At 41.3% G+C, this 15,372-nt stretch overlaps 1 protein-coding gene across 1 annotated transcript in view; it reads right to left on the minus strand.

The window, feature by feature from the left end:
- BBS9 (Bardet-Biedl syndrome 9) overlaps window positions 1-15,372 on the minus strand; it is a 655,958-nt gene that overhangs the window by 106,135 nt on the left and 534,451 nt on the right. The gene's annotated exons all lie outside the window — the stretch shown is intronic.

Raw genomic sequence — 15,372 nt, forward strand, 5'->3', positions numbered from 1 at the left:
GCTTCTTGTCGGTACAGAATTAAGGTCGGGAGATACTAAGACAATAATGAAAAAGTCTTCATCCTGAAATACCTTTGAATGTGGGTGAACAACATGTTAAAAACAGACAAGTAAATATAATACCTACTATGTGCCAGACCTGTACTAACTGCTTTATTATCTCTTCTCATCTTCACAACAGCCCTAAGAGAGATGTGCTATATTATCCTCATTTTACAGTTGAGGCAACTGAGGTAGATAGAGGTTAAGAGACTTATCCAGGGTCACACAGATAATATCTGAGGCTGGATTTGAATCCATGCCTTCCTAACTGCAGGCCCATGGCTCTACCCACTGAGCCACTAGCTAGGCTACCAGAAGGATGGTGGTACATTTGACAGAAATAAGGAAGTTTGGAGGAGAGGGATTCATCAATTAGAGGGAATATGATGAATCTGGTTTGGGGTATATTGAGTTTGAGAGTCAGCCAGGACATCCAGATGGAGCTGTAGTAGGTGGTGGGACCCTGGAAAACTAGGACAAAGGGCCAAGGAGGTTGGATTTTATCCAAAACTCATGTGGGGTCCCTTGGTGACATGTGACTGTGGCTAAAACACACCATGACATGTACCTTAATTCACTGATCAAGAGCCATTTCTGAACTCTTGCTGTATGCCAAGTGCTGAGAACACGAAGAAAATGGTATCCACAGGACAGTACCTGTCCATGGTGGCAAAGTCTAGAAAGTAACAAGCAGAGGTAGGAGGGGAATAAAAACTGGTTGGCTTGGGCAGTCCCCCAAAATAAAGGCCCTGGGAGGAGCTGACCAATGGGAGAAGGAATGGAGCAGGATGACAAGGTCTCAGAGAAAGGTGGATATTCCAGAATGAGCATGCCTCCAACACTGAGGGAAGTTCCAATTAAGGCCTGGTGGGAAAGGACAGACATCACTATCCTGCACCTCGGGTTTGTTGTTGTTTTCTTTACTTGTTTTGTTTTGTCCTCGTGATAGACAGGAAGTCTGATCAGCAACTGTCCTCCAGCAGCACTCAGAGCCCTCTCTCACTAATCAACCTGTGATTTCTAGTCTAAAGTGCATAAGGTCACAGTATGAATGTTTTAGAGCTGAAAAGGACCTCAGAGACCATCAAGTGCAATCCCCACATTTTGCAGAGGAGGAAACTGAGGCTCAGAGAGGTGTCATGACCTGTCCTTAGTCATATAAGGGGTAAACAGAAGGATACACTTAATTCTTGGACGCAAAGGGGTATCTTACATGTTGCAGGAACATGCCTCTGCACCAAGAAGTGACTGGGCAGTCATGGCAATACCTTGCTTAAAGTCTGCTAGTCCAGTCCTGGCTATTTGCAGGAAAAGAAACCAGCTTCCAAGCCCTTTCCAGAAATCACTTATTTTTTTTAAATGAAATAAAAATAAAAATTCATAGGGGAGGAATTTTTATCTACCAACCAATTGGGTTCTGGGAACTGCAGTTCTCACGTAGTCAACACTCCTTTCTTCAAATGATCTCAGGAAGAAAGTTAAACCTCAGATGACTGGAGACAAAGAAGCTTGAGTCCCTGCTCTTTCTAGGACAGTGCTGGGCATTTTTATCCCAAGGTTCTAGCAGCACTGTCTAGCATCCAGCCAACCACACTGCACAATTGTAAAGGGTTATTGGACAACTCAAAGCAGAGTCCTCAGTGTGACATCAGCTGATGAATGGCATACTGGGGCCACCAAGTCATGGGAGTGATTAAGCCCTTTCACAATGAAACCATGTAAATATGGTCACAAGGATCAGTCCTAGGAAATAAGGCTGAAACTTTGATGGCTATGCCCTTCTGGGAAAGCCCACCTTTTTTAACCAGTGTTCTCCTGATCTCATGAAAATAGCTGCAAAACACAGAAAACCTCCAGTGCTTTGGGTAGAATTAGAATCACTGCCTTTCAGAGGTAAAAGGAACCTGAGTCACACCTAACCCAATCCACTCTATGACATCTGTAACCAGGGGCCATCCAGCCTTTGCTTAAAGATTCCAAGTGGTGAGAACTCACTGCACCCTGAAGCAGCCCATGCCTCCTGTGGACAGCCCTGTTAGGAAGCACTTCTTAACACTGAGCCAAATTCTACTCATTTCTCCTAATTCTTCCCTTTGTGGCCAACTGGGACAAAAATAAACCATCTATCCTGTGACAGCCCTTTATATACTTGAAGACGGCCACCATGTCTTCCCTAAGTTTCTTGGGAGGTTGTTAGGATATTTCACCATGAGTTTTCTGAATTGTTGTTGGACATTGTATTTATCCAAGCTCTTAAATCTCTAAATTGTTTGCCTTTGCAATGTTTTGTTATTGTATAAATGGTTCTCCTGGATCTGCTCACTTCACTTTGCATCACTATATTCAAGTTTCCCCAGATTTCTCTGAGCCCTTTCCCTTTACTGTTTCTTATGGAAAAACTATTTATTCATATGCCAGAATTATGTAATTTTAAATTTATGTTCAGCCATCCCCCCCTTGATGAGCACCCCCTTACATCTTTGAGACCACAAAAAGAGCTGTTACACAATTTTCCTGCCTATGAGTCTTTTTCCTCTTTTATGTCTTTGGGGTATAGATCCATATCACTAAGTCAAAAGCATATCCACAGTTTAATAACTTTTGGGGCATAGTTCCATATTGCTTTCCAGAATGGCCTTGTTCTGAAGATTTCTACCTCCACTAACAGTGCATTAATGCACCTCTTTTCCCAGAGCCTCTCCAACATTTGTCATTTTACCACTTTGTCAACTTTTTGAATCTGGTTGGTGTGAAGGAGAACCTCAGAGTAGCATTTTTTTAATATGGCTATTTATAGCTTGGATTTCTCTCTCTGAAAATTGTTTGTTCATGTCCTTTGACCATTTATCAACTGGAGAATGTTTCTTATTTTTATAACTATGAATGAATTCTCTATGTGTCCTGGAAACAAAACATTTGTGAGAGAAATTTGCTACAGAAAATTTTCTCCTCATCTTCCCACTCCTAATTTGAGCTACATTGATTTTAGTTATGCAAAAAACTTTTTAAATGGTATGTAATTACATAACCATTTTACCTTGTATGATCTTTTCTATCCCTTATTGGGAAGTGAATTCTTCCCCTATTAATAGATCTGAAACATAATTTCTTCCTTGCTCCCTTAAACTGCTTATAATGTCACTCTTTATGTTGAAATCTTTCACCTCTTTTTTTATCCTCATTGCTCAACCCAGTGCCTGGCACATAGTAGGTACTTAAAAAATGCTTATTGGTAGACTGATTTAAGTCATTTAGAGCTTCTCCTGGTATACTGTATAGTAAAACAGGAATAATATTAGTCCCATAGGGTTGTCAAAGGGACCTGATGAAATAACATAGGCAAGGTACTCCTGTTAACCCTAAAGCACTATGTGAATGTCGATTCTCATTATTACGACAATGGGTGACCTTTTGGGTACCAAGAACTGTGCTAAGTACTTTGGATGCAATGAAAATGAGGAGAGGATAAAACAATCAGTTCCTGCTCTTCAGGAGCTCACATGGGGAATAGCCTGATATGGCCTGGTATAGACAGGATGAATTAAACTAATCAAGAAAGGGAAGATACTAGAATTAAGGGGAACACAGAAGGCTTCTTGCAGAAGGTGGCTGAGGTTTGAGAGAACCCTGGGCAGTCAGAAGGCAGAAATGGAGCAGGGAAGTATTCTAGGTATGGAAGACAGCAAAGAAAATGCCTAGAGCTGATTCGTGAAACAGCCTGGAAGTTGGTGTCACTGGATGGAAGAATACATGATGAGGAGTAAGGTGTGAGAAGAGTGGAAAGTTAAGAGGAAGCTGGGTCATGAAGGACTTTCTTCACTAAGTAGAGGATTTTGTATTTGATCCTGGAGGTAACTGGGAGCCACTGGAGTTTACTGAGTAGGAGATGACATGTTTGGACCTGTGCTTTACAAAAACCACTTTGACAATTGAGTAGAGGATGGACCCAGAAAATATACCTCACTTAACACTTAGGCGATTCCATTTCATGCACAGAGAATGCAAGAACCGAATAGAATGTCAGGTGTTATCTAGTCCATAATGCCATCTTCAACATACTGAGCACTTGGTTACCCAGTCTTTCCTTCTAGACCTTCCCAAGAATAATTCTTTCCTTAACGCCAACCACAATCTGGCTCTTTTCAATTTCTATTCATTGCTCCTGGTTCTTGCCTCAGAACAAGCTTAATAAATTTAATTCCAACTCCTTGTAAAGATCCTGTGAAACAGTACTGGCAATCCCAATTTTGCAGATAAGGAAATCGAATCTTAATGCAATTTACAATCATGCATCTAGAGCTAGAAAAGACCATAGAAGCCATCAAGTCCAACCTTCTTATTTCTCAGTGAAGGGTGAGACACAGGGAGTTAAGTGATACAACCAAGGTCACACTGGTCATAAGTGTCAAAGCTGTGATTGGAACTCAGGTTTTTTAAGTCTAGAAGCCAAGCTCTTGTATTCCCAATGGATGCTTATAATAATCATAGTCATAGAGCCAACCCCTTCATTTCATACAGGAGGAAATTGAGCCCTGTGAACATAGACATGCCATGATTACATAAATAATAGGTGGACATAGGAGGATTTGGACCCAAGTCTTCTTCTATGATCACCTTTCTAAATCCTACTAATTTCTCAAGACCCAATCCGTGACCACTTCTTCCATAAAGACATCCCTGACCCTAGCCATGGATTCAGAGACACCTAGCTTGTATCATGGACAACAGGGAGTCAGGAAAACCTAAATCTGAATCTTGCCTTGGATTCTTGCTGGTTATGCCCATTGGGCAAGTCACTTAATTTCTCTCATCCTCAGTTAATGAGTCAACACAGTGCTTAAGCATCTACTATTAGCCTGACATTATGCTAAGTGCTGCTGATACACAGAAGATGAAAAACACCAGATACTCAAAGGGCTTAAGTTCTAGTGAGGGAGATAAAATGTAAAGGAGTAGGTAATTGTTTGCTGTTGTGCATCCCAAAGATAGCAGAAAGTTGACGAGACGACTTGCAAGTAAACTGGATTTGAGTAAGACAGAGCTGAGCAAAGTCAACTGTCAACTGTCTCCTCCAGAGTCATTGGAGTCCAATGTCAAGACAAAGGTCAAGAAAACTAGTGATGGCCTCAGATGTGGTGGGAGACCCACTAGGTAATACAATTCATAAAGAGAAGGATGGTCATTTCAAAGTTCATAAATACAGAAGTGGAACACCCAGGCCATGGTAAGACAAAGGTTATGACCATATCTCTGAGTAGCCAATGCCGAGTGGAGAAGGGAGGACAAATATAGAAGTTGAAGTCACTTCTATGAGGAGTAGAAATGAGGACAGAAATACTGTGAACCAGGCACGGACCACATTGAGAAAAGAGAAGGAATGTCCTGAAGGTTGGTAAATAACAGCTACCACAACCTTGGTTTGGGATGAACTTGGATTGAATGAACCTCAAAGAAGGAGAGGTAACTAAGTAATGGTGGTAGAGGGAAAGTCTAGAAAATGCTCACTGAAAGCAAGGATCATCCTGACTTTTCCATCACCGACTAGTGAACAGGAGAATAGGAATCCGAGTACAACCAGGACACACATATGAAGCATTTTACAAAACTTTCTATACTTGTTAGCTAGCATTATTATTATGTCATAATGATGTTAACAATAATAACAAGCAATTACATAGAGCTTCAAAGTTCACAAAGCATTTGGGGAAAGAGAAGAGAAAGGGAATAAGCATTTATATAGAACCTACTATCTGCCAGGAACTTTGCTAAGTGCTTTTACAAATATTATTTTATCTGATCCTTACAAAAAGCCTGCGAGGAAGGTGCTATCATCTCCATTTTATAGCTGAGGGAACTGAGATAGAGGTGAAATAACTTTCCCAGGGTCACACAACTGGGAAGTACCTGTGGCCCAGTTTGAACTCAGGTCTTTCTGATTTCAGATCTAATTATCTATTCACTGCACCACTTTGACACCTCATAATTAGAGTCATTTATCTTATATATCATCCCCAGTCCCTGGAACATTATAGAATTTTACTAAATGCTTGTTGATTGACCTGTTATTTTTCCAAGGTGATTGCTACCTTCTCTAAGTTCCAACAGAATTTTGTTTAGACTCCAAGCCCAATGTTCTTTCTGCTGGGCGGCACTGTTCATTCTTACACAGTTATTAAATGTAGACAACTCATTTTCCATTGAACCATCCTGCCCCCCTGTCAAGCAGACACAGGGCAAACAGCCTGGGTAACTAATTCGGTGCTCGATGGTTAGGCTGCCCAAACCCTTGGCCACCAAGGCAAAATGCAGCTTTGTCTTTGTTTATTAATTTACCTTGGATCAGACTAGCAAAAATAAATAAAATAAAATAACACATGGCAAATAAGTATTCACTTTCTTTTAGATAAACAAGATGGATTGTACCTTGACTGCACAAAGTCATTTTATTCCCAGAAAGGAAATATGTCACCAGTAAAGATGAGAAAACCCAAGGTGGGAGTCGTACCCCCACCCCTCCCTCTACTCCTCCAGTCTCTACTGATCTCCAGACACTTTGAGCAGCTTTTCCCTTTCTACCAATGAGCATCTTATTCAAGATCCCTGAGTGAACATCACTGCAGGCATGGAGTTGATTGACACCATCCCCTCCACCCCTCCCAAATGTTTTCTGATCAAGATAAAGACTGGAATATATGCCGAAAGTTAGCAACCCTGCCAATTATATCCATAAAAAAGGAAACCTTTTTTATCAGGAGATCTCAGTCTCCTATTACTTTTCATGAGGCTCAGAAGGAGGGAAAACTGCTTTCATGTGGGTTGAGAAGTCGAATACAGAGAAACCTGAACGGCCCAGCTCTTTTTCACACAGAGATGACAAACACGACTTTAGAAACATTGGACGTCTGCCTTTTGAGCAAATGTCTTAAAAGCATGGTTCACTTTTTTTTTGTGACAAGAGAACAGAATCCTGAGTGCTAACCCACTCCCCATTCTTTCAAAGTCCCAGTGACTTTGGGGATGCATCTGCCAACATGAGAACCACATGACTGGGATGCATTAACCAGCGGATCTATGGGTAGGAACCCTTTAAGAAAAGCAAGAACCAGAACTTTTGCCCAAGACTCGATGCCAATACAAACTAAACCACTAATGTTTCAAATGACTGATTGAGGAGCTGGGAGCCACTTTGTTGGTGGTGGTTTTTCCAAAATGCTCCACTTTCTGATTTCCCTCAGGATGGAGAGAGTGGGGAAAAATCTCACTCTATTAATCACTCACACATGGCACCTTCATAGTGAATAGAGGACTGGTCCAAGAATTGGGTTTCAAGTCCTAACGTTTGACACAGACTGGTTTTGTGACCTAGACAAGTGACAGTACCCCAAGAAACTCTTCTAGACCAGAAGTTACAGAATAGTTGACAATTTGCCTCGATGATGTTGGTGTTCCTTCCTCACCAGAAGCTCTCTCAATGAAATTACAAGTTCAGTCAAAAAGACAAAGGGAGGAAGGGAGAGAGGGAGGGAAAGGAAGAAAAGAAGGAAGAAACCGTGGCATTTAAGGTCAAAAAAGCCCTTTCCTTGTGATAACCTAAATGAGTGGGGCAAATCATTAGTTTAAGGACCTCCCAGATTAGGCAACTTCCTCCAAAAAAGCATATGGCACCTATTCTACATCTCATGGCCTGATATTGTTGCACAGGACCCAGAGAGGTTTTAGCACCATGCAACCAATGTATGCCAGAGGTAATTAATTAGCATTAATAGCTACCATTTATATAGTATTGCCAGGTGCTGTGCTAAACACTTTATAATTATGATTTAATCCTCACAGCAACTCTGGGAGATAGGTGCTGTAATTATCCCAATTTTACACTTGAGGAAACTGAGGCAGAGATGAAGTGATTTTCCCAGGGTCACACAGCTAGTAAGTGTCCAAGGCCAGATTTTAATTAGGGATTCCTGACTTCAGACCTGGTATTCTATTCACTGCCCCACCAGCTACTTCCAGTTTGATCCTCAGACTTCCCAGTTTTGAAACCAGCTCTCTCTCTGGATCTACTACACATACTGCCTGTCTTCCTTTTTGATAGCAGGTGTCTAGTAAACATTAAATTATTTCTATTTTACTGGCAAGGAAACGATGGCTCAAACAGAGAAATGGCAAAGCCAGGACTCAAATCCAGGACTTTGAAAACTGGTTCCAGGCTGGATTTTTGCTATGTTGTTACCTCCTCTAGAGGATACCTCTTTCCTTAAAATTTGGTAGACACCAAACCAACTTGGTAGCTGAAATTGGTGGATGAGTGTTTGTGAAATTTCCAAAGTGACACCTACTTTAACAAGCAAACAAAAAGGTAGAGCAAGCCAACTTCCCGGTAGGCTTCAGTCAACCACAAGTCAAAGGGTGGAGTCCAAGTACAATTGGACTGGTGGTCAAAGGAATATCCCACTTTGGCAAACCATGTCCACCACAGTCTGGTGTTATTTTTCCTTGACTATATTGTTTACCATGACCACAAACTGTGAAACATCTGTGTGGGTGAGCCCACTCGTAGAAGACAGGAAATGCTACAGGCAGTCACATTTGGTTACCCATCAAGAGGAAATCACCTTCCTCTCAAGGAGAAGTTCAGTAAAGAGCCCAGTTCTACATTCAGGTCTGCCATGAATGTACTGGCTCTGGGTCAAGGATAGAATGCACCTGACCAACTTGGGCTAGTGAAAATGTATTTTCCTGGAGTCTTGAAAGCCATCTCAGAAGAGCTTTTAAATGAAGATGGGGGAGGCAGCAGATTTGTCCACATATAGCCACTAAGTCAGCTGCCACAGAGAGCAAGCACCAAGAGTACAGGTACCCAAGAAGATCTGAGAATTCTCATAGTCCTAATATCTATGGACAGAGGTTGGCCAACGAAGGGCACAGAGATACTTCAAGTTCAGGGATAAGATGATAAAGGTCAATAATTAGGTCTAATTAGATCTCTGGATTTCTGATCATAGAATGGCTTTAACTTGCTTTTGTAAGCTTCATGCATGTCAGCTATCTAATATTCATTCATTATGGATGAATGACTGCTAGGTAAATGTCTACTGTTTCAAAGAACTGAATTTACAGATCACCCACAGAGTCATGGAGCATCCCATAGTAAGCATTACAAAAATGGAATGGAGAAGAAGATATGTAAAGGATTCCTACTATCAAGGAAAGCTAAGGGCAAAAAAGAAGGTGGGTTTGCCACATGGCAAGACTGATACATTACTGATAGACTGCTCTAGATATCAAGAAAATAAGAGTACATTGGGTGGTTTTCTGTGGTAAATAAATATATAGGAGGCCAGGGTCCTAGAGATGGGGCAGGCATGGATGGGTTACAACTGGCATTAATGGAGAGAATATGCCCACCAATGAGGCTTAGCACAGCTCCTGGAGCATAGTAAGTCTTAATAACATTCATTGATTTGTTGAGTATTGATTGATGTATCTATTAGAGTATTTGAGAAGAAATGGTATGAATGTGCTAATTGTCAATTACAGATAGTTGAGTGGATCATACTGTCCTATCTAGACAGAAAGCAAGGAAGAAAAGATGTTCAGTAGTCATTTTTATTCCCATCTTTCTCTCCACCACAAACTTTTATCCTCTAACCTAACTCAGAGGAGAATCCCCCTGTGATGCTTCAGATTATTTTTCTTCTTTTCCTCCTTGAAACTCTTCTGTTTTTTAAGGACCTCTTAATTCTCTCCCAAAACCTGCAGAGTTTCACATTCTTCCATTTCTTTCTTCTCCTTTAGAATGAGAAAACTGATCATCATGCTGTATTCTATTCTAGTGGGATCACAAGTTCTAGATGCTACATTTTAGGAAAAACACAAATTGTTATTTCTCTCCACAACAAGGTGACTGGGTTGGTGAGAAAAGACCATGACCTATAACCACCCCCCCCCCCACACACACACACACACCATTCAGCTGATTAAAGGAACTGGGAATGTTGAATCTGGAGAAGACCCTGGGAGATCACAATAATTATTTTCAGATATTTGAAGGGCTCTGATACACAAGAGGGATTAGCTTTGTTCTGTTTGGCCCCAGAGGATAAAAACAGGAGCAACAGGTAGAAGGTACAAAGAGGTCGGTTTGGGCTGTCAATGAGACCTGTCCCAGAGTGGGATGGGCTGCTTTGGGAGGGGATATGTTGTTTCTCACTGGGGATCTTCAAGCAGAATTCAGATCACTTCTTTTCAGGAACATTCTTGGGCCAATCCAGAGCTTTTAAACATCCCATATCCATACTGCAAGTCTTCATAGATGTCCTCACCATCTGTGTAATAGAATTTTCCTTTCTGTGGTTTGCTCTGTAGGCTTTTCTTAGCTCCTGTGGTAGGAAGGGAGGAAATGTGGTCTCATATTTAGGATCCCAGGTTCCTGAATCAACTGCCAACATGGTGTATGGTCTTGGTTAAGATGCTGAGTTATTGTGAAATGAGAGTCACCGGCTATGACTGTCGTCTGAAAAGCATGAAGATGAGGGACATCCATGTTATGAAATGTGGGGGAGACTTGGGTAAATCAGAACATCAGCATTCAAGTAGAAAACTTCTTGACCTTGGTGAGAAGGGAGAAATTATTCCCTTTTGAGAAAGGCGTTAACATTCTTAAAGATTCTCAGGTGCAATTCACAAGCCAGAGAGGTCAACTACTGAAGAAGAGAATATTCCCACTTCATTGAGTTTCTAGATGCAAAGTTTATGAATTCCATTTTTGATATGAACTTGGGAAATTTCATCATGTTATATGCTAGAGGGAAAGAAATAACTGAGACTATATTTTTAAGTGGTTTTGGAAATCATTTTACAGGAAATGAGAATATCAACTGAAGGAACTAGGGAACTAGAGAAGAGGGGATATGAAGTTCTTCAAGTACTTGAAAACTGTCATGAGGAAGTAGAGTAATTAGCTTTCTGTTTGGCCCCATAAGGAAGAACTGGGAGAGATAAATGGGGAAAGGTTTCAAAGAGACAGATATTGGAGAGGGGTGGAAATGAGTTGCTTGGTTTACAGGATTGCTGGCTCAACAGTGAAATAGAATTTCAAGGCCAGGGGTTCAGGGTCAGGAAAGGAAGAAGCTGCTGATTCATCATTTCTGCCACTTAGCTTTTAGTGCATCCATTTTACAATGAGAATGCTTAGGTTCAGAGAAGTTTTGACTCACCCAGAGTGTATCATCAAAGACCCCAGCATATACAGGAAGGCCTGCTGTAAAGGTTCTTAGATCTGCTTTTCTAAAAGGAAAGCAATTTTTGAGGGGGCAACAATCTATTTTAACCAAGTACATATATCACTCATTTAGTTCAGGGGAAAAAGTCAGCACCCTGAACTTCAGAAAAAATAGAAACAGAAATTACAAGCAGAAATTACACACAGAAAGACCAACAGACAGGGCTTCCAACTGTCTGACAATACATACATCATTACCAGAGAGAGAAGCACTTACATCTGGGTTTTTTAAGCTGGGGACTCCTTAGCAGCTGCCCAGAGTCTCATCTTCCAAAAAATAAACCCCAAAGTAAAACCTCACCTCAGAGTATATATATGCTTTTCAGAGCTGGAGGGCAGAATCCTTGTGATGCAGTGCCTCATTAGAAATTAACAAAAGGTATCTGAGACTTATTAATGGGCAGGGAAGATCTTTAACTCTTCCCCTCATCCACCATTAACCTTGTATTAACATTATACAGGGTCATACAACTAGTAAGAGTGAAAGGAAGGATTTGAATCCAGGTCTTCCTGTCTCAAAAACTGCATCTCTATCCATCATACCACATTACCTCCAACTAGTTAATGGTGAGATCACATATTTCTATTTGAAAGAGACTTGAAAAGTCACTGAACCCCACCTCATTTTATAAATAAGGAAAGTGATCTGCACAAGGTCATTGTAAAAAATAGAACACATACTATTTACTAAGTAGTGACTCCTGAAAGCAAAGAAACTCAGAAATTACTGTCCCTCTCTGCCTGAGAAAACTTCCTAACTGTGAACAACTACGTCCATGCTTCCCAAAGCCAATTGCAATATGGTAGTCCTGGGAGGACCAATTAGCCCATTTGTCAACAAAAAAATACCAAGGAGAAAATGATGAACCCTGATGTGAAATAGGCAAAGGTGGGATGTGACTCAGGTGCAGTTGATAAAGGAAATCTACACAAGGGCCTCTCTGGGATCAGAGAGAGCCAGTTAAGGAAATCCTCAGCAGCCTCAGCCAGCTGACAGAGCTCAAACAAAGCCTTTGATGAACACACAACCATTGTGACTGCTTCAGAAGGGAACTATCCAGGACAATCCCAATCATCTCCCCATCAGCAGGAATTTCTCAATTCTGAATGAACTCCACACTACCTTTCACAAAGCCTATGGCCCCATGGAGTTTCTCTAAGGTCACAGAACATTCCCAATCCACTCAGAACCAATTGGAAGCATCAGCAACCCTCTCTTTCTTTGTCATAACCAGGCAGTGATTTAAAAAATAAATGGGGGAGGGAAGATTAGAATGAATGAATACGGGAGGAAGTCAGCAGAATCAGGAAAACAACATACAATGATATAAATGAACACAAAGCTAAAAAGCAGCTGAACTCAGATTCATTTCAAGAGCCTATCTTGGCACAAAGGATAGATGATAGATACAATTCCCCATGAGCCTCAACTTCCTCATTTGGAAAATGGAAGGAGAGAAAGACTGGATGATCTCATCAGGCTTGGAGGCAATGCAATAGAGTAAAAAGACTGATTGTGTGACTTCTTTGGAGTCAAAGGTCCTAGATTCAAATCTTGGCTTTGCCACTTATTGTCTATATGATCTAAGTCACCTCTGCAGAAAAAATTTTTGAAATTAAGAACCAGTGAACATTTTACAAAGGACAGTTAAATGGTAGAAGAAGGGGGTGACATTAGGAAATTACTATTGTGGAAAAACAAAAAGGATTTTTTTAAATAATATTTTTTCAATTTCATCTAAAGATAATTTTTAATATTCAATTTTTAAAAACTTTGAGTTTCAAATACTCTCCCTTCCTCCTTCAATTCCTCCCTAAGACAGTAAGCAATTTGATATATTTATATATATATATTAAATATATATGTATATGTACAATTATGTAAAACATTTTCCTATTAGTCATGCTGTGAAAGAAGAAACAGACCAAAAGGGAAAAAAATGAAAAAATAATGTGAAAATAGTCTGCTTCAATCTACACTGAGACTCTGTCAGTTCTTCCTCTGGAGATGAATAGCATTTTTCATCATGAGTCCTTTGGGATTGTCTAGTTTTCTCCTGGTCCTGCTCACTTCACCTTGCATCAGTTCCATGAATTCTTATAAATCTTTCCAGGTTTTTATGAAATCTGTCTGCTGATCATTTCTTATAGCACAGTAATATTCCATCACAATCTTATACCACAACTTGTTTAGCCATTCCCCAGTTGATGGGCATTCCCTCAATTTCCAACTCTTTGCCATCACAAAAAGAGCTGCAAAAAATATTTTTATACAAATACCTTCTTCTCCTTCTTCTCTCCTCTCTCTCTCTCTCTCTCTCTCTCTCTCTCTCTCTCTCTCTCTCTCTCTCTCTCTCTCCTCCCTCCCTCCCTCCCTCTCTCTCTGTCTCTCTGTCTCTGTCTCTCTGTCTGTCTCCCTCTCCCTCCCTCCCTCCCTCCCTCCCTCCCCCTCCCTCCCTCCCTCCCTCCCTCCCTCCCTCCCTCCCTCCCTCCCTCTCTCTCTCTCTCTCTCTCTCTCTCTCTCTCTCTCTCTCTCTCTCTCTCTCTCTCTCTCCCTCCCTCCCTCCCTCTCTCTCTGTCTCTCTGTCTCTGTCTCTCTGTCTGTCTCCCTCTCCCTCCCTCCCTCCCTCCCTCCCTCCCCCTCCCTCCCTCCCTCCCTCCCTCCCTCCCTCCCTCCCTCCCTCTCTCTCTCTCTCTCTCTCTCTCTCTCTCTCTCTCTCTCTCTCTCTCTCTCTCTCTCTCTCTCTCTCTCTCTCTCTCTCTCTCCTAATAGTGGCTTTGCTGGATCAAAGGATATGCACAGTTTCATAGCTCTTTGCCCATAGTTCCAAAATTGCTCTCCAGAATGGTTGGATGAGTTCACAACAAAAAGGATTCTAGAGCAAGACACAGGAGTCCTTGTCCCAACTCCCACTCAATCTGGTAAGGCAGATCGCCACAGTCATTTATTGTGCAGGCACATGCTAAGCCCTGGGGATACAAAGAGGCAAAAGACAGTCCCTGCCTTCAAGAAGTTTGTAATTTAATAGGGAAAACTATGAGCAAACAAATATGTATGAACAAGCTACAAACAAGATAAATGGGAAATGAATAAAAGAGGGAAGATATCAGAATTGAGGGGCTGGAGAAGGCTTCCAGTAGAAGATGAGATTTTAGTTGTGATTTAAAGCATCTTCCCCTAGTGAACCTAGTGGTACCCTGATGAGCAATGGAGTTTTCTTGAATGCCTTCAGCTTAAGCATCCATTCTGCTATGTTTTCTCCTTCATGTCAATCACCTAGTGCCAGTTATCATCTCCCCTCTATTACTGGTTGGCTCAGTGATTAGCACCCCTATGTCATCTGGGCATCTAGGTGTCACAATGGCTAGGGCACTAGACCTGGAGTCAGAAAGATCTGGATTTAAATCTGGCCCTAGTCACCTACCAACTGTGTCATCCTGGGACAAGTCATTCAACCTCTGCCTCAGTTTCCTCATCTGTAAATGGGGGACAATAATGTCACCTACTCCCATGGTAGCTGGAGGATGAAATGAGATGTTTGTAAAGTGCATTATAAACCTTAAATTAGTGCTATCTAAAGGTTAACTATTATAATTACTAATACTGTTATTAATGTAACTATCATACTATTAATACTTACTATTATAGAGTCAGTTAACATCAACCAGCTTTTACAAAGGGATATTTGCAGAGATGATACAACAAAAGCAGAAGTTTTGAAAATTCCCTCTGAGTCGGGACTTATCCTCACCTATACCCCATTGGTTCCCAAGGAGAGTGAGCCCCAACTTAAAGCATTTGCTATAAAGCAGATGTCACTCCCTTGCTTCCATTACTGGACTGGGTCAAATAAATCACTCATCAGGGATGGGCAGCCACACTCGTCTCAGCTGCCAGCAATGGGCTCCCGTGCCTTGTTCTTCTGACCTTTCAAGTAAAACTAATGAGGTTACAGCCATCTTCAATATTTCTTCACCTAGGAGTAGGACAGAGACAGGTCTTCTGAGTTCTGTGAACCAGACCCTATGAATGCCCCTACCATGTAGAA

Source organism: Notamacropus eugenii, chromosome 3 (assembly GCF_028372415.1).
Source record: "Notamacropus eugenii isolate mMacEug1 chromosome 3, mMacEug1.pri_v2, whole genome shotgun sequence".
Lineage (NCBI taxonomy): Eukaryota > Metazoa > Chordata > Mammalia > Diprotodontia > Macropodidae > Notamacropus > Notamacropus eugenii.